Source organism: Armigeres subalbatus, chromosome 2 (genome assembly GCF_024139115.2).
Source record: "Armigeres subalbatus isolate Guangzhou_Male chromosome 2, GZ_Asu_2, whole genome shotgun sequence".
Classification (NCBI taxonomy): Eukaryota; Metazoa; Arthropoda; class Insecta; order Diptera; family Culicidae; genus Armigeres; species Armigeres subalbatus.
The window spans coordinates 415,960,206-415,984,640 of record NC_085140.1 but is presented as its reverse complement, the minus strand read 5'-3'; the positions used below and the strand labels follow the sequence as shown (position 1 = coordinate 415,984,640).

At 38.4% G+C, this 24,435-nt stretch overlaps 1 protein-coding gene across 1 annotated transcript in view; it reads left to right on the top strand.

The window, feature by feature from the left end:
* Nucleotides 1-24,435, top strand: part of LOC134213396 (coiled-coil domain-containing protein 85C-A) — a 224,679-nt gene that overhangs the window by 73,751 nt on the left and 126,493 nt on the right. The gene's annotated exons all lie outside the window — the stretch shown is intronic.

Below are 24,435 nucleotides of genomic sequence, written 5' to 3'. Positions count from 1 at the left end.
GACATCAAACTCTCGAGTCCTTATCTCTAGATATTCTTTGATGAGTGATGCAAGTAATTGAATTTGATTTTCGCAAACCACTGGTGACGTTATAATATCAGTAAGCTGTTTAATCAGCATCAACATTGTAATCAGTGGATTACAGTAATCTATTACTCGGTTAATAAATATCAGGGGCAAAATTTGTATCAAGTGCCATATTTCACTAGCTTTGGCTTTAATGTTTTTGGACTTCCTATTGAAATCAAAAACAATTTTTGTTTTCAAATTAAGTTGTTTGAAAATACAATTAATTCTCGCCTGTAAGAAGTTAACTGAAATGACTTTCTCCTTAACCAGTCTACGAAAAATCAAAACATGTCTCCATTAGCCCATCCTTCGAACAAATCATGAGCAACACAAGGTGCTGCGCCATAGTGAAACATTTGAAAGTAGCTGAGTTCATTATAAATACAACTCGCTTTTACCCCTCGATAAGGTTTTTCTGATGGAGTGTCTTTTATGATTGCGACATCATGGGCGTTGGATTGGGGGTTTCTTTGGCTAGCAGTAGTGAAGCAGTTTTCCTGGAATGCTTGGTGCTCAATATAGCAAAATCTACAAAAGTAAGAGCTTCTAGAGAAGTTCTCTGTTAGACCTGCAATATGGTGTGCTCCCAAGTTGTCGTTCATGGTTATAAAAACCGAACCAAAGATCCTTTCTTCAAATCCCCCACCGGTAACTTTTATGCCAGTCTCTTCCAGTGTTTTCAAATCTTCTACAAGTCTTCTCAATACCTTATCTGCACCAAAATAGGCAAAATCTTTCGATTTACATAGCAGAACAAGCTGTATGTTTTCTGATAGGCAACGCAAATGTGGATCAAGGTTCCCTATAACCATATATACGCATTCTAATTTGTGGCGCCCGGCGGCGTTTCCTATGGCATTCACCACTACTTCTGCAGCATCCTGGTAAATGAATAAGTTTATCGTTTTTTTACCGAAAAAAGGACTGTTTTTATACTTGAGCCCATCAACATAATCAGTCATGTGCCCGGGCACAGACAGTTTATCACGAAAGAATGCATTGTAGATTTTACTATCATTCAACATCGAAGAAAGTGAATCTAGAATAGGGACATAATAATAAAAACAATTATTGTGATCACTGTCTCTCTGTAGTTCCACTAGCGAAGGTGAAACGTATGAAAAATTTTCCTGGAAAAATTTCTTTCGCATGTGAGTTGAACGGAACTTTCCACCAGGCCCAAACAGATTATCGAACAAATTGTCAAAGCACATCCACTGCACGAGCTTTTGTTTCGCTTCATTAGACAGGTTGATTTCTTCAGACACTTTGTCGCACTTTAATCGTAGGTGTTGCTTTGCAACGGCTGTCGCTTCTTCCATTGCTTCTACGATTTCCTGAATAACAACTTCCGTGACGTGGTTTTTCGAAACCAATTTGAGAAACAAAGCTCCGAACACTTTTTCTATGCTTTTCCGAACCACAAACAACTCTTCCATCATATTTCCTTCACTCTCCTTCCCCCTCATTGACTCTTGGATGGATGCTTCTGGAACCTGACCATCGTCAATAGGTTCCGCACATCTATTTTCCGCCGCCTTAGGCGATTGCGGCTTGGCGTTTCCTTCGTAATGGACATTCGTCGGTGGTAATACATGTTGTGGATCTTCAAACTATTCGTTGTCGTAAACGGTTTACCGGTACGACATTTCAACGGACAAAATACCGGATGTCCTTTCGATATATGTAGCATAACATGTTTGGTCAATGCTTTGAAATCATTGCATTCAAAACTGCAAGATAAGTCCGGACATTCCATTTGGAAATCCTTTTTGCGACCAACATGGCGCTGGCGGAGGTGCCTCTGGTAGGACACGAAGGACTTGAAAATCACGGTACAATCGTCAATAGGACACTCAAAACGGTTATTATTTTTATGCAACCGGACATGTTTTACAAACAAGTCGATATTTTCTATTTCAACATCACAAATTTTGCACTTTAACGCCATTTTTTCACTTTTTTACCTTGCCACAAAATTTTGAACCACTCGCGACGATTACGTTGACATTTTCACATGCAGCAGATCAAGTTTGGTTCATGTAATTTTCCGTCACCATACACTGAAATAAACTGCGTGAAAACTGAAATGTGTGTGCATAAGGTGAATTTGTTAGTCGAGATTCAAAATTAGGACATAATAGATGTAAAATTAAAACTTGATATACTTTCATTTTGTGTGCGTCAATTTGAACGTAAAAATAAGTCATTTTTTAAAATACGTCTCATAATATTAAATCATTTTTCCAAATACGTCTCATTTAAAATTAATTTTTTTTTGGTGTGTTGATATTTAGAACTTCTAAAATTTAGGTACCACCCTAATTTCACAAAATGGAGAAAAAATCGTTATAAAATATGATGTTTTTTTTCTCAAAGACAGCTTATATCTAAAACTGATAATTTGGGCGCAAATAGTTTTGTCTTGCTAGATTCGGCTCTGGGACCATTGTGCAATGCCTAGGGAGCAATGATAAGGATCTGAGAATAAGGATTGCTTGAGTGACGAGGTATAGTGACGCTTCAATCTTGATTTCGAATAAAAAATGTGACAGGAAATCAAATTATCCGATCTCTCATAAGTACCGATAAGTAAGTGAGATATCAATAAATTTTGAAGCACACCTAAACCGATACTTTTGAGTGTGGAAAACCGATTGCAATTTGGACAGATCTCTGTATTTCGTAATTTGCGATGGCCACACCTCTTCCATTAAAACTCTAAATAAAATGTATTGAAGTGACAATTAGACACGAATAAAAAGTTTTACTAATTTTGTAGCAAAGTAATCATCTGCCTAAACTCATTAGACCATCAGACCATTTCCGTAACGTTAACATTTGTAGTTCTCCTACATGATAGAAACCACTCATCTAGCTCTTGAAAAAACCCACAATCTACAGTGACAGATTTATCGCACTGCTTTGCTTTATAACATCGTACAATCTGATTTTGGCGCGGACACTTTCCTCCAGCGCAGCTTCCTACACGGAGATCTTTTCAATGTGTAAAGGTTCACCACCAAGTAGGTTAGATACTCAGCTGGTTGCCGTCTCGGTTGGCATACATTTTTGCTCGTCAATCTATCTAGATGGACGGCAATAAATTTCATTTGTTTATTAACCTTTTCAATTCACCCACCATAGCCATGAACCATTACTGGTTGGTCGGTATAAATCTCGCCCTCGTTTTCAGAACGACTCGGAAACTTTGCTGTTTCCCGTAAGAACATGGTCTTGTGGCAGTTAGGTAAGCTACCAGTTCGCCAAATATAATGGCAAAGTTGAGCCTCTTGTAATGCTGGATTCTTTAAAAACAAAATTATTACTTTGTTGATTTCCTGTAAAAATATATTTCTGAGGATCTCAAAGGTGGAGCTCAGTTGCCTTCACCAACAGCAATATTAAAATAGAAGCCCAGTTGCATCATTGATTACGAGAAAGATAAGAATGATATGAAGTGATAAATCGAATTTGTTTTCCTGTGTTCTATTTAAAAAGGTGAAATATCATAACGTCAAAGCAACAACTCTTTTTCCGGGTGCATGCAACTTTTAATTAATTGCGTCGCGACACGAGGACACCATTCGTTTCTAAAGCACATTTCTATCGCCAATGTTTTGGAAGTTCGTCACTTGCTTTTTTACCAAGTCACCCAGATCTAGTCGCCTGGAGAGTCGTCCAATATAAGTTAATCAAGAAAAAGAGACATCGTTTCGGCCTCTTCAGTCGTGTATACGGCAACTACTTCGAGGATTTTAAGAGTGTGGGAAAATTTTCTCCTCTTCCTTATGTCACCAAACGAGCAAAAAAAAAAAACAAATCGTAACTGGTTGTAGCGGCAATGTACTGGCAGTTTTACATTGGGCTTTTGTTGCACGCCTGTCACGAAAAACTGCTGGCCCAAACCGAGACAACGGCCCAAAAAGTGACGAATTAATGGGTAATAACCGTGAATCGCCACAATTACCCATTACAGGCAAAACAACCTCCTCAACACAGTTTGGCTTGCGAGCGGAGGAAAAGCAACGTCACTGCTGTTACGAAATGATGACCATTTTCCAGAAGAAGAGAAGCAGAAGAAGATGATGAAGAAGAAAAACATTTAAAGAGCACCAGTTCGACCACCTAAAGAGCTCTTATGTTGATTCAGAGCAAACATTGAACTGAAGCTCTTGACAGCATGGAGGTTATGACAACTTTTTCCCTTCAACCACCTGAGACGGGCGGGGTTTACTCTGTCCCCTCTCGCGCCCCATCCAGCCGTCCAATTGAGGGAAAATAGTGAAAGGTGCCAACTCTTGGTGAAATTGACAGGAAGCCAACCATCGTCGTAGTCGTCGTCGTTGTCGATAAAGTCCGCTTATATCATGCATAATTTAATCTGCTCCGAAACCGGACACATCTCGAGGCCTCTGGCCTCACGTTGCACAGTGGATGTGCGTTAAGCAAGATTTAGTTTTGAGGCTTTGTTTTTAATAATATAAATACCTAGTTTAATGGCTTTAGTATTAACAAATTATAACGTATTATAGTTAGAGATTTTGATGATATAAATAAAATTTGAAACAAATCTGATCGGTCCGAAATGCAGAGTGGAATGCTCATGCTACTTTTCGTCAATCGGAGCTTTCAATTTGCGCTTTCCTCAATAAAATTCAATTTGATCTATTCCGAGTTCAATCCACTGTGCTTCATGTGCTTCAGGGTGGCTAACTTTGTGATAATTTCCATTTCAATTATTTTTACCTTTTTTCATCCGCGCTCAATTTTGCTTCATGGAATCTGTCATCAGTCTCCATCCAGCGCCACCAGTAGAAGCATCTGCGGCAATGCTTTATTGGAGTCAGCCCATAATCGAGGTCAACATCTTGAGTTTCGTCGCTTGTCTCCAAGTTACTACCCTAATGGTGTCCACCGCAAGTCCACACAAGCCGCAGACCGTGGTCTGCGATGACAGGCAGAGGAATATAGTTGCACGAGAGGTATATCCTACGTGATGAGTTCTCCGGTGGACGCGTGATACACAATTACGGCACATCTGGACGGTGAGGCCTGCAGGTTGAACTCTAAAAAGATGCTGGAAGAGCAGCTGCCTGGTTGGTAATTAGTAGATGCGTGCACTTGATGGATTTTTCCTTAAAGATGGCGATGGAATGGAGCGTTGATTATAGTTTGCGGTTTGATGACATTAATTTTGGGATAACTGTGTTTTCGGATGACATTCCGAAGGTGCCGAGTTAAGTAACGCAACATAATGGACAAATCGGTAATTACCGATATCATGACCATCTCAATATTGCGTGAATGGAAACAGCAAAACCTTGAAAATGTATTTTGTCCTGAAATTATGCACAAACTATGGGGTGATGCAACCCGAGCAATTATGAACATGTTGATAATAGCTATAATTAAATATTCCTATGGTAACTGTGAGTATGCACTATCTGATTATTTTTCTTCGTAAGTCAGTTTTTAATGTTTTTCTGTTTATCAATAATCACTTTTAATAACTTTCATGTTAAATTGTTATAATTGTGAGTCATAGAGGGTGGTAATGGGTCTAATCAATGGATAATACAGACATTGGATAACAAGTTGTTTTTGGTAATAGTACGGGGTGTTCGGGAAATTGAACCTGCCGAGAATAACATCCGTAACTCTATGTTTGCTTGAACCTGAATCTGATTAGGACACGATTGTTTTTCACTGATCAAACCCGTATGGAACCTGAACCTGATATTGTCCTAAGTATCAAAATAGAGGTCCACCTGAACCTGTCTTTTAGCCTTAGAACAAAGTTGTCAAAGAAGTTAGAAGTTAGTTGTCAAAGTGGCAAAATAAGCAGAAAAGGGGCCTTTCACAAATTACGTAACACTGAAGGGGGGGGGGAGGAGTGGGTCAAGTCGAGCGTTACTATCCATACAAAAAAAGTTAAAACCAATACACTGAATTATTATTGTGCTCGTTAGATGTATAAGTGTATAAAAATCGTTTTTGCGATTCCTGATCATTATACATTAGTAACGCTCGACGTTTTGGCAATTCATAAGTAGTCACGAGAACTCATGAGCAGTCACGTGATTTCACTTGCTCTCGTGGGCACCCTGAAGCACTCATTGGCAATCACAGGACTTAAGGTTATTTAACGCTACTAAGGAAGGTTTATGGATACTCATTGGCACTTATGTATGAGCCCTCATTGATACTTTTGCCACTTACTGTCATTTAGAGAACCTCATCGGAATTCACATAAACTCATTGGTATCCCTTGTACTCACCTAATTCACTTGTACTAATTGACACTCATCGCAACTTGCTGCCATTCGTTGACATTTACCGGTATATGTGGTTCTCACGGGAGTGCCTAAACATTAATTTCCACTCACAAGCACTCATGAGCGCTCGCTGCGGCTCAATGGTACTCTTTGAAACTTATGGGAGGTCATTGGCATTCAGTCGTACTCCCGGAAACTCGGTGGCAGTCATGAAAACTAACTAGCGCTCGGATGTTAGAAATTGGAAGCGAGAAATGAGGATTGAGAAGTGAGAAGTAGGAAATGAGAAATAAAAAGTGGGAAGAGCCAAAAAAGAAGTGAGTAGTGAGAATTGGGACGCCTACTTACTACTCACGTTTTACTCCACATATTTCGCTTCTCATTTTCTCTCAATTCAGTGAGAGCACTTTGCACTCCCACTTCGCTTCTCATTTCCGACTTTACAGGTTTTATTTACGATTTCTCACTTTTCAATTTGAAAGGTGAGTACACTGGGGTCGGTTTATACGCGACTAGATTTTAATAATTTTTCAGTATACCTTAATTTCCACAGCTTTTCACGTGTCATCTGATTTTTTTTTCGATGTATGTGGATTTTTTCGTGGAACAACTCAATGTTTTGATAAATTTAAAAGCCTGAATAAACCAAAAGCAAACCGCACAAAAAGTGACTCCAGTGTAATAATAAGTGAGCGATAAGTAAGAATTGATAAATGAAAAGTGAGAAATAAGGAGTAAATAGTGAGATGTGAGGTGTCTCAATTCTCACTTTTCACATCCAACTTTCATTTTCACAATTATCATTAATCATTTTCACACCTTTCACATTGACTATTGTTTGGCCATACACTGAGGAAAATGGACGTATGATTTTCGATCAAACGCCTTATGAAAATTTGCCACAAGGAATCGGTATGAATTTCAATATGTTGCCTTATGAATGATGATTTGTATTTGGAAAAAAGTAAAGTGCGGCAGACTGGGTTCGAACCATGGACGTCGGGGTTGGGAGGCCGGTATTTAGACCACACGCCCATCGACGCTTGAATACTCGGGAAGGTAACTTCGTATAAAAAGCACTGTTGCTGGAATAATCAGTCGGAGATTCATAAGGCGCCAGTAATAAATTTCGATAGTCCAGTTCGCTGAGTGTACGACATTCTTGGCATATTACTCGTTCAGTAAACTAAATTTCCGGTCGTATGATCCATTCTGCCCAACGAAATTTTTTGCCATATATCCTTTTCGGTCAAACGACATTTTCGGTCTAAACCACTTTTCGGTCAAATGACCTATTCGACTAAACCACTTTTCGGCCAAATGACACTGTGGGACACTGTGGCATTGCACATTTGTGGGTGTGGGTCATTTGGCAAATAATGACGTTTGCTCGAAAATGTTGTTAGACCGAACAGACAATGCACAATGGCCCAAGAAACAGATTTACGCAGAAGATGCACTTTACGCCAAAACTATATTTTTTAGAAAAAAATGTTGTTCTACAAAATTGTTCGGAATAGTAAGGCCATCATTACGGTGCTATCAAAAAATAGGGTGGCCCATCATATAAAAAAATTTAAATATATTGTTTTAAATTTCTTGGAGTACTGACATGTAATGTTCTACAAAGTTGTAGCGCAGCTTATTCCAATTAATTTTGCTGAAATGCTTTTCCTGCAGTTCTTAAGTTGGCTGATTTAGAGCAACTACTTAGATTAGGGTATCCCTTTAAAAAACAGTATTTTTGATCTATTTTTTTGTCGTCTTCGGGTGACTTTTAGAGCTCAAAAAACTGCAACTTTTGATTCATAAATATGCTCAAAATCTTTTCCCGATCAAAAGTTATAATCATTCTCCTGTCAAAAATACATTTTTTCATAAGTTGATATCTCCGATTAGGGCAGACAAAAAAAAATATATGTTTACACGGCATTTGAAAGAAAAATTCATATTTTGCCAATTTTACTAAAGTCATCAAGTCATAAGTTGAAAAGCTCCAAAAGTCTTCAGAAGGTTGTCGTGGCCGAGCGAATATCCTTAGGATATCCGTCGAATATTTGAATTATCATGGGCTGTGTACTCATAAGTATGTTCTGACAGAACGAGTTGCTCTAGTGATACATAGACGATGTACCTAATATTCGGATTAGTATCGTCTCTTTCTTTGTTTCGTTCTGTCAATCGAACTCATAACCGTGTGCTAATGGGCGCCTAAAATAAGCATATAAAAAATATTGTTTTTTAAGGGGCACCCTAATCCGGGCAAGTAAAATTGCTCTAAAACAGTGAGCTTAAGAGCTACAGAAAAAGTTTATATAGTAAAGTTGATTGTAAAAAGCTGCGCTACAATTTTGTAAAACATATTAGGGTCGGTGTACCAATTGACGCCATACATAAGAACAACTATTTTTTAAAAAATAAGTAAAAGGCATGTGGGTGGACTTTATATATCAAGCGAAAGGTTTTACTTCCTGCTCCTTAGAACAGCTGTGAAAACCACAATAAAATTTGTTATAATCATCAAAATTGATTAATCCATAATAGGAACGCATGCACCAGTTGTGGCACTATTCTTAATTTTGGTTCCTTATTTGGCCAATCCCATTGTTTTCTTATGGGACTGGCCAAATAGGGACCACTAGTGCGATAACTGGTCATAGGACGTCAAAAATTAAGCAAAATCAATTTTTACAATTATGCTTTGCTTGTTTTGGAGGAGATCAAAGGTTTTATCGTATCATATGAATATGCTTTATCGATATGAACTAGGTTTGCGGTGATTTGATTGGCCATTTGGCATATAAAGCACTAGTGCGACAGCTGGTGCTATAACCACGACTGGTACACCTAGCCTATGTAGATATTTCGCAGAATAAAAAAAAATAACGTTTTTATAAAATAGTTCACCCTATTTTTCGATAACTCCAAGGGCCCAAGTATCCAGAACAACTTTGTAGAACAAATTGTGTTTCTTAAAAGTATAGTTTTGGACGAAAATGCATATTTTCTCGTTAATCTTTCAATAGATGGATAATGATAAAACTAATAAAAAGTGTTAAAGCTGTAGATTTTTTCTTTTTCTTTTTTCACGAATGTCACCTTGTGAAGACTTTTAGGGCTTTTAAAAACGCGTGTTTGCTATAATAACGTCGTCTTATTCTTCTTCTGTTGTCGAGTTATATCATTTAACTTGAAAAAATATGTCTCTAGTAAAATTGGTAGTACTCGAGATAAAAAAATATCATATCTCCATTTTTTTACATATAAGAATATGAACTGCTCTTTCAAATGCCGTGTAAACATATTTTTTGGTCTGCCCCAATCGGAGATGAAGGCGACTTTTTCGAAAAATCTAAAACAAAAAAGGAGATCAAAAATACGGTTTTTTTGAGGTACACCCTAATCCAATTAGGTAAAATTACTCTAAATCAGCAAACTTAAGAGCTACAGAGAATGCTTTTCAAGCAATATTTATTGGAATAAGCTGCGCTACAACTTTGTAGAACATTACATGTCAGTATTCCAAGAAATTAAAAAAATATATTTCAATTTTTTTTATATAATGGGCCACCCTATTTTTTATAGCACCATAATGATGGCCTCACTATTTCGAACATTTTTGTACAACAACATTTTTCTCTAAAAATTATAGTTTTGGCATAAAATGCATCTTTCTGCGTAAATCTGTTTCCTGGACCATAGTGCATTGCCTGTTTTGTCAAACAACATCTTCGACCAAACGTTATTTTTTGCCAAATGATCTATTCGACCAAACCACTTCAACCCGTTCTTTATGCCAAACGACCAATTCTGCCAAATGATTTATTCGGCCTAGCGATATTTTTGACCGTATGACATTTTCAACAAACGACTTTTCGGCCGAATGTCAATGTGGTTGCGAACCAATGGTCTATTCGGTCGAAATGCATATTTGGTCAAACAACTATCGGCTAAGTGGCCTTCGGCTAAATGACTTTCGGCCAAACGACTTTCAGCCGAGTACCTTTCGGCTAAATGTTCCTTCCCCATTCAATTAATCTGTGTTCGGACTTGGACGATCCTTTGTTTTTACAAATTGGGGATGCTGTTAGTCTAAGACATCATCTGTTAATTCTATGTATAACTAGTTGACCCGGCAGACGTTGTCCTGCACAGTAGGCGAGAATGTGCGTTCCGAACTTCCCATGCAAAATTCGCATAGGAATCACAATTTTAGTTATTCACGGTTTGCTCAACTTTACTCGTAATTTTCGCATTAGGAAATATCATATAAACCCGTCGGAAACTATAACGAATGTTTCTGCTGAAGAAATGAAAAAAATCCTTCCAGCCGTTTTCGAGTTATGCGGATACGAACACAGACCATTTCATTTTTATATATTAGATTACAGATTTTCAGTTACACAAGTCGTCTTATGACAAGTAAATACATTCCACTAAAAGCTTGAAATAATGTTCATACCATACTAATGCTAACAAAACAAGAATCAATGCGCCTGGCAAAAGTTGGCTGCTGTGTGTTGTGATTCTAACAATTATTTCTCCCTTAAATCGTGTATTGTTATCAAAGCATCGTTTAGTTTTCAATCTATTCGAAATGTTTTTCAACTTAAATTTAATTGCTTATATTGTTCTGTAATGGTATGACAGATGTACATACGTTCCAGTTTCGCAATCATTCTCTCGATCGTCATTCTTAAAATGAGTGTCTTTGATTCTTTACCCCCTGCACATCCGGATGTATCGCTCCTAAGGCGAACGTTCAATTCTCCGCCTGAATGGTTCTGCCAATTGTGATTCGCGCGTTTCTAAAGAGGCCCGTATCACACGAACCCCGGTCCCGGTGATTGTTTGCTCTTTCTCAATCGTGAAATTAACATTCAGAACCCCCGCCGACGATCCATCACTACTACCACACTCAGGGCTGCGGCTGCTGCTGCCACACCGCGCCGACCTTCATCTTCGCCAATTCTTTCGCTGGTTTAGTTGGATCTATTTTTCCGAGTCTCCGGGCGAACGCAGACACAGCTTGATTGATTGAATTATTTTGATTCGCTTCAACGAGAGGGGAATGATTTATTGACGTTTAATCATCTCGAATTAGTCGCAGCCCCTACGAGGGGTTAGATGAAACCTTGAAGTTGCCGTTTGAACGACGGCTCTTGGGCAATAAATTTTATCATCCAACTAGGTAATTTGGTCGTTTGATGCATAGGCCGTTTGAGAGTGGATGCCTTTTTTCCATTAGAAGAAGCCTGATCTATGAAACGTGAAAAACTTGGAAATGACGCGAAAAACAACATTCTGCGGATCTACGGTTGATTCCAACAACGTTCAGCCCGTCTGGTGGTGAAGTGCGATTTTGAGGTAGACGGAATCACACTGGCATGAAGCGCCCTGACGGTCTTGCTAAATTAGTAAGCTCTCCCACTTTACTCTAAACTTTATTGGTTTTGAAATTGGAGTCGTGATACGGTGTCAAGATTCGACGAACACGATTCTCTAATTTAGTCAACGTACGTCGTAATTCGTAGCCGCGGTAAAAGAGAAAGGTAGCTCATTGCTAAGAGGCGAATATTAGACCATTAAATATATGTAGTTACTTATGCTTGGTGAAGAGCTGCTGTGCGGTTGGAGAGCACAGTATATAGAGGAATAATGGAAACAGGGTCGCAATCTCGGGGAGGAGGGCACTAGTTTTACATTTCAGATAATTTATTTTTCGTTTAGGTCCTCACACCTAGGGAAACCTTCTGCTGGATTTTGATTCCCATGTATTGTGTTGGATTTTTGTTTTTTTGCTGTTTATCTCCCTTTATATGTGTTTATGTACTTAAACTTGTTCAAACTTTCCGTTCAAAAGCTCTGATAAAAATGAATCAAATCAAAATTATTATTGTTTTTTTTTTTAATTTACGCAGTATCATTACTAATTCACATAATTAAAAAAAATAACACTTCAAATATTTAAAAAAAGGAAATTTAAATTTCTATTTGTTCAACATATCACTTTTAGTTTATTTGGCCTACGAAACCCATCATATAAGGTGGTTTAAAAAACATTGCCCTATAATCCACTGCCCGCAAGCCTTGAAACATAAATTCGGCCCTGCACAGCTCTCCTAATGAGAGATCAGTCCGGATCCACCTCCTTTTACGCAGTTTGATTAAATGTCAACTAGTCCAACCTCTATTTTGCAACGCACTCTACATCAAGCCCAAATTAGCCATTAGCTATTGTGTAACTACAAAAGCAGTTAAATTTATCTCCCAGCACACTAGCAATTACACATTCATCATTGTCGACCTTAATGCCAAGCCACGACGGTATAGTGTGGCATGGCGCGAGGAAAGACTCGTGCTCCAACACACTTTACCAATCCAATTCGTCTACCAGACCGGACCGGACTTGGCGACCGGATAGGTGGTAGGTTCGTTTCGTACCTATTCATACTAGCCGTGTTCGGCAAATGCCACGCATGCCATTGGCACTTCAGATTGAAGTGAAGTGTCCAAAAAAATGGACCTCGAAAACGCAACCATTCAACACATTCCAATCGTGATTTTTCCCTCTCGCGCTCTTCACCAGTCCGCTGGTTGGGCGCGCGCGGCGGACGAACGAAGGTGCATGTTCCTCTAATAGTAGGTACGCAATAATTATTGCGCGCTACCTGGGAGCGGACTTTGACCACTGGGTGACTCAGCGCCGTCAAATGTAACAGCCGCACAATGGGAAATTATGATAAATCGATTGTTAAATTCGTTGAAACTGAGAACCGTTGCGGGAGGGTTAAATAAGAAAATATTTCAATTGTTTTGAGCAAAGAAGGGATGAAATTTATTTATTTATTTAACACCGGCTTCGACGTTCGCGTACAGACCGGAGTGATAAAATTAATGATAACACGGTGAACAGTCGATGATTTAGGTAAGAATGTCAAAAATAAAAATTCGCTGTTGGGTAATTCTTCTTCAGAAAAATATATAAAGCTCTTTTAGTGGAATGTATTCAACCGTCTAAGACGAATTAAGTACTCTCCATTTAATTCCACCAATTAATTTTCGATATCTTTGCAGATACGTATTTCGATCACAACTGTGTGGTCGAAATACTTATCTGCAAAGATATCGAAAATTAATTGGTGGAATTAAATGGAGAGTACTTAATTCGTCTTAGACGGTTTAATTCGTCTTGTTTATAGTGGGTACATTTCTCCAAATAAATCAACTGATACTGTTTTGCACCCGTTCGATTTGGAGAATATGCGACATTTGATAAGGACACCATATGGAGGCAGCATGCACGCTAACTTTCATCTACTCAGTGACGGGGAAGGGCCGTTTGCCCGAATACCTCTTGACCGAATGCCATTTAAGCGAAAGTTGTTTGGCCGAATATACCATTTGGCCGAACAGACCATTAGGCTGAAAGGTTCATTTGGCCAAATAGGACATTTGGACGAATAGGACATTTGGACCAACAGGACATTTGGCCGAATAGGACATTTGGACGAATAGGACATTTGGCCGAATAGGTTATTTGGCCGAACAGATTATTTGGCTGAATGAGTCATTTGGCCGAACATGCTATTTGGTCGAGCAGGACATTTGATCGAATAGATAATTTCAAAAGTGAGAAATGAGAAGTGAAAATGAGACGTCTCTCTTCTCACTACTTATTTTTAACGTCTCAATGTTAAAAGTGAGTAGTGCGAAGTGAGGGGTGAGAGGTCTCACTACTCACTTCTCACTTCTCATTTTTCACAGTGAGAAGTGAAAATTAGGAGTGAGAAGTGAGACGTTTCATTTCTCACTCCTCATTTTTCACTTCTCACTGTAAAAAGTGGGAAGCGTGAAGTGAGTAGTGAGACGTCTCACTTTTCACTTCGTGCTTCTCACTTTTTACAGTGAGCAGTAAGAGATAAGGAGTGAGAAATGAGACGTCTCACTTCTCACTCCTTATTTCTCACTTCTTACTATAAAAAGTTAGTAGTGCGAGGTGAGAAGTGAGACGACTTACTACTAACTTCTCATTTCTCACTCCTTATTTCTCACTTTTCAAATGACATGTTCGGCCAAATATCCTATTCGGCCAAATGTCCTATTCGGCACAATGTCCTATTCGACCAGATGCCCTGTTCAGCCAAATGTCCTATTCGACCAAATGTTCTATTCGGCCAAATGACCTATTCGGCCGGATGACCCGTTCGACCTCATAAGTTTCGGTCTAAGTAAAATTATATTGCCCTCTCTTTACGTCCCACAAAAATTTTACTAAAATTTTATTTCCGTCGAAAGTATGAGTAGCCCTGCTAAGTACTTCAAAAGGTCGTGATCGTTATAAGAAAGAGAGCAAAGCGCCCTTTTCTATGGCGACCAAATGAAAGAATTATTGGTTCTTTGATCAATTTCGCATGAGTACATAATAGAGATTCCTCTATAGTTGCAAACGTTTTTGCGGTTCCCAGGTTAATAGATCTGCTTGATTCTTTCGGATTTCCACGTGGCCGGGAATGTTATATCGTGTATCTAGAGCATTTGAAGATATTTGTAATTGGAAGGATATGCGTTCTAGCGCATTTCGTCGGAAAGAGTGGCCGAATACCATAAGTATCGACCTAGGACAATTATAGAAGCGATTTATATGAGATTTTAATATCCCCACGGAGAGTTTCGTTATTAGTTCTTGAGCGATAAAATCGTTTACAAGACTTCTTAAGACTTTTTCAAAGATTCGAGGACAAGAATATTTATGATAATATACAAAAAAAATCTACTGATTACTGGCGAAAATCAAACATCGGCGGATTTTGGGAAACCATCATGGAGATACGCCTTAATAACAAATGTCGATAAAGAGGGGTTAGGGACAAAAAGTCGAAGGTACAAAATGTCAAATAACAAAAGGTTGAAGGGACAAAATGTCAAAAGGATAAAAGGGCTTCCTTCTTCCTACTTTAACTCTGATTCATTCTGCTTTCAAACACCTTCTTTTTTGCTTCCTACTTCTTGCTAATGGTCGAACGGAACAAAAGGTCAATCCTTCTGCCTACTACCACTCTGCTTTATTCTGCCTTATAACTCCTTCTACCTTCTGTCTTCTAACTCCTTCTTCTTTTTTCTTCTTTCTCCTTCTTTCTTCCATTTTTCTTCTTCCTTCTTCCTTCCTCCTTTTTTCTTCTCCCTTCATCATTTTTCTTTCCGCTTATTATTCCATCCTTCCCCATTCTTTCTTTTTATTTCTTCCTTTTTCATCGCCTTACTCCCTACTTTTTACTTTTCCTTTCTTATTTCTCCCTTCACCCCCTTTATTTCTTCCTTCTTCTTTTCCCTTCTTCCTTCATCCTTCATCCTTCTTCATCCGTTTTTTAGTTTTTCCTTAATCCTTATTTTTTCTTTCTTCTTCCTTCCTACTACTCCCTTCTCCCTTCTTCCTTCTTCTTTCTTACTGATTTCTTCTTCCTCATTCCTTCTTTTTCTTTATTTCTTACTCCATCTTACTTCTTTCTTTCTTCTGTTTTCCTTCTTCCTTTTTTCCATCCTTCTTCCATTTCTTTTCTACCTTCTTACTTTTTCCTCCTTCCTTTTTCTATGTTCTGTCTTTCTTATTGTTTTATTTTTATTATTTCCTCTTTCTCCCTTCTTTCTTCTTACTTCTTCTGTTTACTTTCTTCCTTGTTCCTTTTTCCTACTTTCACTTTCCTCCTTTTGCTTCGCGCTTTTCCTTTCATCCCTCTTATTTCTTCATTCTTCCTTCATCCTTATTTCTTCTTCCTTCAGCTTTTTTAGATTTTCCTTCTACCTTTTTTTCTTCTTCATTCTTTCTACTTCCTTATTCTTTCTGCTTTCTCTCTGCTATATTCTGCTTTCTTCCTCTTGCTTTCTTCCTCCTGCTTTCTTCTTTTAAATTCTTTTTCCTTCGTCCTTCCATTTTCCTTTTTCCTTGTCCCTTCTCCCTTTTTTCCTCTTACTTTTTCTCTTTTCTTGCTTTTTTTTCCTTCTTCCTATTTCCTGTTTCTCCGTTTCTTCCACCTTCTTCTTTTTTTCTTATTTCTTTCTTCTTTCTTATTTCTTCCTTCTTCCTTTTACGTTTTTCCTTCATCCTCATTTATTTTTTCTTTCTCCTTTATAAGTCCTCCTCTTTCTTCCTATTTTTTCTTTCTGCTTCCTTTTTCCTTCTTCCTTTTTCTTTCTTACTTTATTCCCTCTTTTCGTTATTCCCAATTCAATATTATTTTTTTTCTTTTTATTTCCTTTCTCCTTCTTCCTTATTTTTTGAAAAATATTTCTTTATTTCTCTTTTAAATGCTTTTTCCTTCGTTCTTCCATTTTCCTTTTTCCTTGTCCCTTCTCCCTTCTTTCCTCTTACTTTTTCTCTTTTCTTGCTTTTTTTCCTTCTTCCTATTTCCTGTTTCTCCGTTTCTTCTACCTTCTTCTTTTTTTCTAATTTCTTTCTTCTTTCTTATTTCTTCCTTCTTCCTTTTACGTTTTTCCTTCATCCTCATTTATTTTTTCTTTCTCCTTTATAAGTCCTCCTCTTTCTTCCTAATTTTTTCTTTCTGCTTCCTTTTTCCTTCTTCCTTTTTCTTTCTTACTTTATTCCCTCTTTTCATTATTCCCAATTCTGTATTCATTTTTTTTCGTTTTTTTTTCTTTTCTTCTTCTTCCATTCAGCTATTTTGCTGATGAGTGATCATGTTTTTGAGCTTTTCAAACCACGAAGGAAAACATGGGTTGATTGAAATCAAAATCGCTGCGGGTCACAGTTAATTTAGGATGAGGAGAAGAAAATTAGTTTGGCATTCATTGCTACAAGAGACCGAACAATTTCCTACATCTCCGTGATCGCCAATGGAAAGCAATAATGAGTTAGTTTAGAAGGGAATGCATTGAAAATCGTCATGATAAGCAACGTGATATTTCAGTGAACCAGGTTATTTTAATGACAGAAAACGAAAATATGGAGAAATCTCTGGGAAATGTTGCGCTAGGTTTTGCTTTAGAAGAATGTTTCAAAAATTATTGTTGAACATTTGAACATTCTAGTGTACAGAAGGAAAGACTTTCAGATTTGATTCATTCGATCTTAAATTCATTCGACCTTTTGATTTTTCGACCATTTGTTTTTGTCTCTTCGACCTTTTAATCCTTCAATTATGAGTCTCATGTGTGAATATTGAGCATTTGTCCCTCCGACTATTCGTCCCTTTGACCTTTCACACCTCCGCTGTTTTGTCTCTTCGATCATCTGTCCCTTCGACTTTTTATCATTCGACCTTTTGTCCCACAACATTTTTAAATCGAAATCCATCCACTACGAACGGATTTTGAATCAAAGGATCACAATCCGTTCAGCTATTTTTCGACTGAATATTTAAACTAATAGTGGAATTTGACTGTGAAGTTGTAACTTAAATTTCAGATTGGCTTTCCTTCACAGTCAATAGCGTTGACAATTTTACTTCATCGCCGACGTTTCGATCCGGGAATGGGGCTCGATGGCAGTCAATTTGTGAATTTCTGCTTCTTTTTTTTTACAGAGACTTGTCCTGTTTCATGGAAAATGATTCTGGCCTCATTGACAAAACATAAAGATCACTTTAAAATTGTTCACTATCTTTTTGTCACACACTATATTGGTTGTTTTACAGCTGGAGGATGGGCGATTTAAATTAAAGCAGATCGATTGAGTGATAGATCAATACGCATCCTGAGAAGCGATCACTTCGAGTTGTTATCTGCTAATCAACAAGCTTTTGATCACGAAATTCAGAAAACAATGCAGGCCAGCACGTATGTTTTCATTCAGATTGAACGTAAACATGTGACGTCACTACTATTTTCGCACAAGTTGAACCAAAATGTTGCTCTGCAGTTCCAGCTGCCAACTTTTGTAGGTACCTACTCCAACATACGACGATAAAATATGCGTCACTCTTGAGTTGTCATTTTTCTTACGAAACTACCTTGTTCTCTGTATATCGTGACTCTTGATCAAACTCCTACTGAAATCTATAGAGAGCCAGCCCAGGGGAGACGCTAAAACTCCTAACGATGTGACTTATTATTGGTTACCGCCTTTATGAAATTCATAACAGAGCATGAAATATTCATCTTCCTGAAGCAACTTCACCCCGAATTTTGACAAACGTCGCATAAATATTCAAAACATAGAATGAGTTACTCAGTTTACTTATTCATATATTCACTCATTTGATTACTACTGACTACGGTAACTGCGCACGAACAAAACATAATTAGCCTTGATTATGCTGACATTTGTCGCTAAAAATGCACCTCAATTGAACGGTGAGAATAGATCTATGTGTGTATTTATTTAAAGCTTCAGATATGTGTTCAGTTTTACGGTAATTTAATAATTTGTGAAATTTAAATAAATAATCACCGACCCATATTCATTTGAAAATTGACAGTGCAGAGCCGAATATGAATATGTTTGAAAATGAAGTGACAAGGCCGATGGGGTTCATAAAAATAATCTATTATTTAAAGCTCTGATTCATACACACCTCGCGTTTCCATTATTTTTAAATAGTTTCCTAAGTATTTTTTCCATTTTTTTTCGACCGCCTCATACTTATGTACGTATTCAATTCAAACCATCACATAAAAATGTTGCACATATTCTAGACGATTCAAATCATTCGGTTCGCTGAATCATCTGCGAACTTGTTACCTAAAAGTCGTCCGTCCGTCCGACGACGACGACGGGCCTACTACAAAGCTCTCTTTCCGAATTCCTCCGATCGCCGCACTCTCCCATAATCGACCGGGCACGTTGTGACTCTTCTTTTCGCTGCCCCTCCGACGGTGTAGCGCTAAAGGAACGGACGTTAAAGTCCGAAACCTAAACCTGATCCTGACCGTCTCTCCATCCCCATCCACTGCCATCGAAGTGGGCTGGTCGCCAGCCTGGAGCGGGATGCTGTCTTGTACGTACGTACGGCATGTTTTGGTGGCATGGCGGGTCAAGATCTGGTTTTGCCGATCTCTGTAGCCAGTCCCGCCCGGGTGCCGCAACCACTTCATCGTGGAGGATCATGAACGGATGGACGCACGGTCCGGTTGTTGGCGGGAAAGGGAATTCGATACTGATAAAAAGAGACCCGACCAAAACACTGCCAACGGATATTTCTCATGGTGCCTAATATGTGTGCGAAGCGAAGAAACCATAGGCATGGCATGGGACAGCAAGCATAGTATGGTGGTCAGCAGTCGCGAACGTTTTATGTATGCGAGTGGCGATTCAACAACTGCGCCTACCGCACCGCCCCGGCACCGACGATGACGGACGACGTTTGGACAACGAGTTACGCGAGCGAACGCGGCGCGGCACGGTGCGGTCATGAAACGTGCTTTCTCAGGGAACGTGTTGTATTGCGCCTTTTTTCTTCTCTTGCCAGGGCGTCTTCTCCGTTTTTGGTGTGGCCCACCGCCGCGCCACCATCATCAACGCGATTGTCCAGCAACGGCGCCCTGTATATCGTTCGTTGATTACAAAAAAGAACCACACACGCAGTTTCGGATCTTTTTAATGAATGTGTTTTTTTGTTCTATTGATTCAAACCGCAGAATAATCTGAAGTTAATTTAATATGTTTTGAAGATTGAATAGTGTTTTTTTCTATTGTTCAGATTACAAAAAAAAAACTTTGAAACGCTTTGCGAAAGACCATGCCTACGATAACTTAAAACAATATCTTGATTATATAAAGGCTAACTTTGATTACACCACTTTCTTCAATCGTGTAGATCAATCTACTTCCGTTTTCCTATAAGAACAGAACAATTTAAATGACTGCCACGAGCGTGTGAATTTAAACGCTTTGTTTGTTTTCCGTATTTCCCGAAACCGGGCATCCATGAAAATTAAACTTCTCCTTCACCAGATAATATCAGCTTCATTTCGGTTTTGCCTACTCATTCGATAGGATGAAACATGCAATTACCTACTGGACCAGCGATTGTCACACAGATGATTAACGGACATTGTTGGACCGAAAAACCTCTCATGTGAAAATGTCAAAAGTAATCGCAACCCCCAAATCTTATTCCCACGCGATTTTCCAACGCATGCAGCGCGGCGCGTCGAGGGCATGAGACGTGTTATTTTATTTATTACTTTTTTTTGCGAAACCATCATTTAAATCCTGGATTTTATCCATTGGAATTTTTCCTGAAGTCCATCACTCTTGGTAGGAAAGAGTACTTAGGGTCAGGCTTGTAAAATGTCATTTGCATGTCATTTGACTAATTTATTCATAACTTTCTTTAGAAGCCAAATTTATTTCATAATTTTAGATGTACTCATAACGCTTGAGTAGGGCTATATTTTTGTCCAAGGGTACATTGCTCTAAAAATAACATCTGAGGCTGGAGAGTGGAAACTCTCCAAAATGTCACGTGTCATTTGACATAATGTCATTTGAATGACATTTTGCCTCCCACGCCGGAGATTACATATTTACAGCAATGTCTTATAGGCAGTTATAGGAACATTTAAGCGCTATAAGTTTGTCTCCCTATGTCGATATGTACACATTTTTAGGCTACTAGATTATCTTTCAACAATAACAAACATATCAACAACAAGAAATGACATTTGTTTTGTTGTCGTTTTTCGTAGCAACGAGATTTTATATTTTATATTCTTTATAGAACAAATACCTATACAAAAGATATTTTAGTTACTAGATAAAGATTGTCGCTGTCGTCGCTGTCCGGAACATCTTTTGCTGGCGAGGATAGGGGAGCTAAATGTCAAAGAAGGAAAATCCATACGATTTGACAGGTATGTACCACACATGTTTCGGACAGCAGAACAAAGGGAACCGAAGCGACAATCTTTATCTAGTAACTAAAATATCTTTTACCTATACCAACAAGCAGTCAACGTGGAGGAATGGCTAAAGTGAGGGCAACCCAGTGCTATTTTTTTGGTGTTGTAGGTTCGAATCCCATTGCAGTCTTAATTTTTTTTAAACGCGCACTGAAAATTTTCGTGAAAAATCAATGAGGCGAAAGAATGATGGCATGAAAAAAAAAAATTTCATCAAGTAGGCACATTTTCGTTTATTTTTCAAACCTGCTCTAGAGAAAAAAGAGCGAGTGAAAGACTGCCAAAACAGATTCTCCTCCGGCCCAAAAATCATGGTTGTTTTTACTTACAAAACTACTTTATCGAAAATATGATAACATCAACAAAAGAGGAAAAAGTGACTACAACCGAATCGAATTAGCTTCATGGCGAGAGAGAGTCATCTACCGTATCTCATAAGCTATAAGAACGAAATATTTGTTGTTTATGTCATACGATGCAGGATTGGGAAAAAACAATGAAGTTTTTTTTAAATTAAGCAATGAATCAGTGTTGAAACAACAAATTTGAAACAACGATGTCCTCGTTATTTGATGCAACAAACGAAACAGTTGTTTCAATCGTACACGATTCCTCCGCGTGTATAGAAAAATTTTCAAAATTTCCACGAGGAATTTTTGCGGAATTTCCACTAAACCTTTTCAGACTTTGAACAATTAATTTTTATTTTTTTTACGAAAAGCTGTTTTATTTTTCGGAATTTTGAACGAATTTCTTTGGACATTTTACGGGACATTCTTTGTTTAGGAAATTCTTCGAAAATTCTACATAAATTCTTCAGCCTAGCGATTTACTCCGAATTAGTGAAAGTGCAAAAAATAATTACTAAAACATTAACAAAATTAACCAAAAAAAAAAGATGAAAAACATAACACATGTATCAACTTCTACCAAAAACACTACAGACAATCAGCTTATAAAGAACATTTAATGACGAACGAAACTCATGAATTATCCCCTGAAGATGGTACTAATCAGTGTCGAAACGTAGGGACGAACATAAAATCATCATTCTGACAGAGTTCTACACTGCACAGCCGAATACACCAACAAAAATTACAGATATCACAGTCAAACATTCTTCAGAAAATTACAAAAAAAAATTGGAAAGGGTCGTTTGGCCGAAAATCATTCGATGGATATAGGGGAAATGTTCCGATCTCTCCCATCGCTAAACAAAGAAATTCGGCACCAAATTCGTCGCTTCTTTTTGTCAACATGCGTGGTCACTACTGAAAAAAATCACAAAAATAATAAACAAACCAAATTCTTTTCCATTGCTTTGTTTTTGATGGGACGGAAATAGGACCTGTGAGATGAAGTGGCGAACCGTTCCCCTACAACATTTCGTGCGAAAGGGTTATACATGGTGAACGGTTTAACCAAAAATTTCATTTGGCCAAAGCGACAATCGGCCGAAAAAAACGTTGTTTCTAACAGGTTGTTGGCCGAAATTGTCGTTTGGCCGAATGAGTCAACAGGCCGAAATTGCCGTTTGTTCGTAATGGTCGTTTGACAGAAAGGACCATTTGGCCGAATGGATCATACGACTCAATGGCCTTTCAGCCAGACGGCCATTTCGGCCAAATGACCTTTTCGACCAAACCACCTTTTCGGCAAACGGTATTTTCGGTCAGATGACCTATTTGGCCAAACGACTTTTTCGGTTATATATCGATATCCGTGATTGATCAGAAATTGTGCACCAAATGGCCCTTCCTGTCGTTCAATCGAAAAACCATTTGTTCGGATGTCGCTTGGCCGAATAACACTGTAAGCCATTTGGCGGAATTTTGTAAACGTTTGTCTGAAACGGTTGTTGGGTCGGAAATGGTTTCACCAAAAATGTAATTTGGTTGTTGGCCAACCTGTTGTTCAACCTAGCAACCCTGTAGACTTAAACTGCCGTTTGGTCGAAATAATCGTTCGGTCGAAAATGTCGTTTTGCAAAACACACCGACAGTTTAGGCAAGATGTACGTTTCTATCAAACGACCATTTCGGCCAATTGAGTTATTCGGCCAACGGATTTTTTCAGCCAACGGAACTGTTCGGCCGAACGACATTCTCGCCAGTATGTACCTTTCTACCAAACGACATTTTCGGCGAAACAACTTTAGGCTAGATGGCCTTCGGCTAAATGGTTTGTTCAGTCAAATGCTATATTTGGCCAAACAATAATTGGCTTTCGGCCAAATGTCTTTCTGTCAGACGACCGTGCAAAAATTCTATTTCAACGAGAAATTCTTTCAATTTTAACGGAAATCCTAAAACACGGATAAAAAAGTTAAAAAAAAGTAATCCTTCAGAATTTGCACTCGAAGTTCTTCTTAGTTTTTTCAAGGGAATCATTGGTATTTTCACGAAAATTTAACTGGAGTTTCAACGTGATGAGTTGGAGATATCTATCAAAAAATTCTGCGGACTTCTGCGAATTTCAATCGGCGTGAAAAATCATAGTTCAGCGGCGAGACAAATTTTAAACGGCGGCGCGCCGATGCAAAATTGTCGGCGGCGGCGGCGTGCCAAAAACTGTCAGCGGTGGTGGCGTGGCGCGGCGGCGCACACCTCTAGTTCTCACCCTTTGCTGTGAGTGATGGTAATTAGGAAGTGAGAACCGAGATGTTGAGTAGTGAGAAGTGAGTGGAGAGAAATAAGGCAGAAAGGAGAAGGAAGACAGAAGAAAGAAAAAGGAAAATAAAAAAGAAAGAGAAATAATCTCGTTTCTCACTTCTCGTTTCTCAGTCCTCACTCCTCACTTCCTACTATTCCCTTCTCACTACTCACTTCTTAATCCTCATTTCTCACTTCTAACTACTTACTACTTACTTCTCTCTTCATACATCTTACTTCTCACCTCCTCCTTCCCACTAATCACTTCGCAAATTTAACTATTCATTTCTCACTTCTCACTTCGTACATGCTACTTTGCATATCTTACTTCTCACTTCGCACTTCTCATTTCTCATTTCTCACTACTTACTACTTACTTCTCTTAACTCCCACTTCCCACTACTCAATTCTCACTTCTCGCTTCGAATTTCTTACTTCTCACTTTTATCTTTTCACTTCGTACTTTTTATTTCTCACTTCACACGTCGCATCACCTCGTGTATTTTAACGAAGGTGTTCAAATTTTGTTTTGTTTTCGGCTTCGATCTGCTATATCTTTTTTTTAATCTTAAGGGATC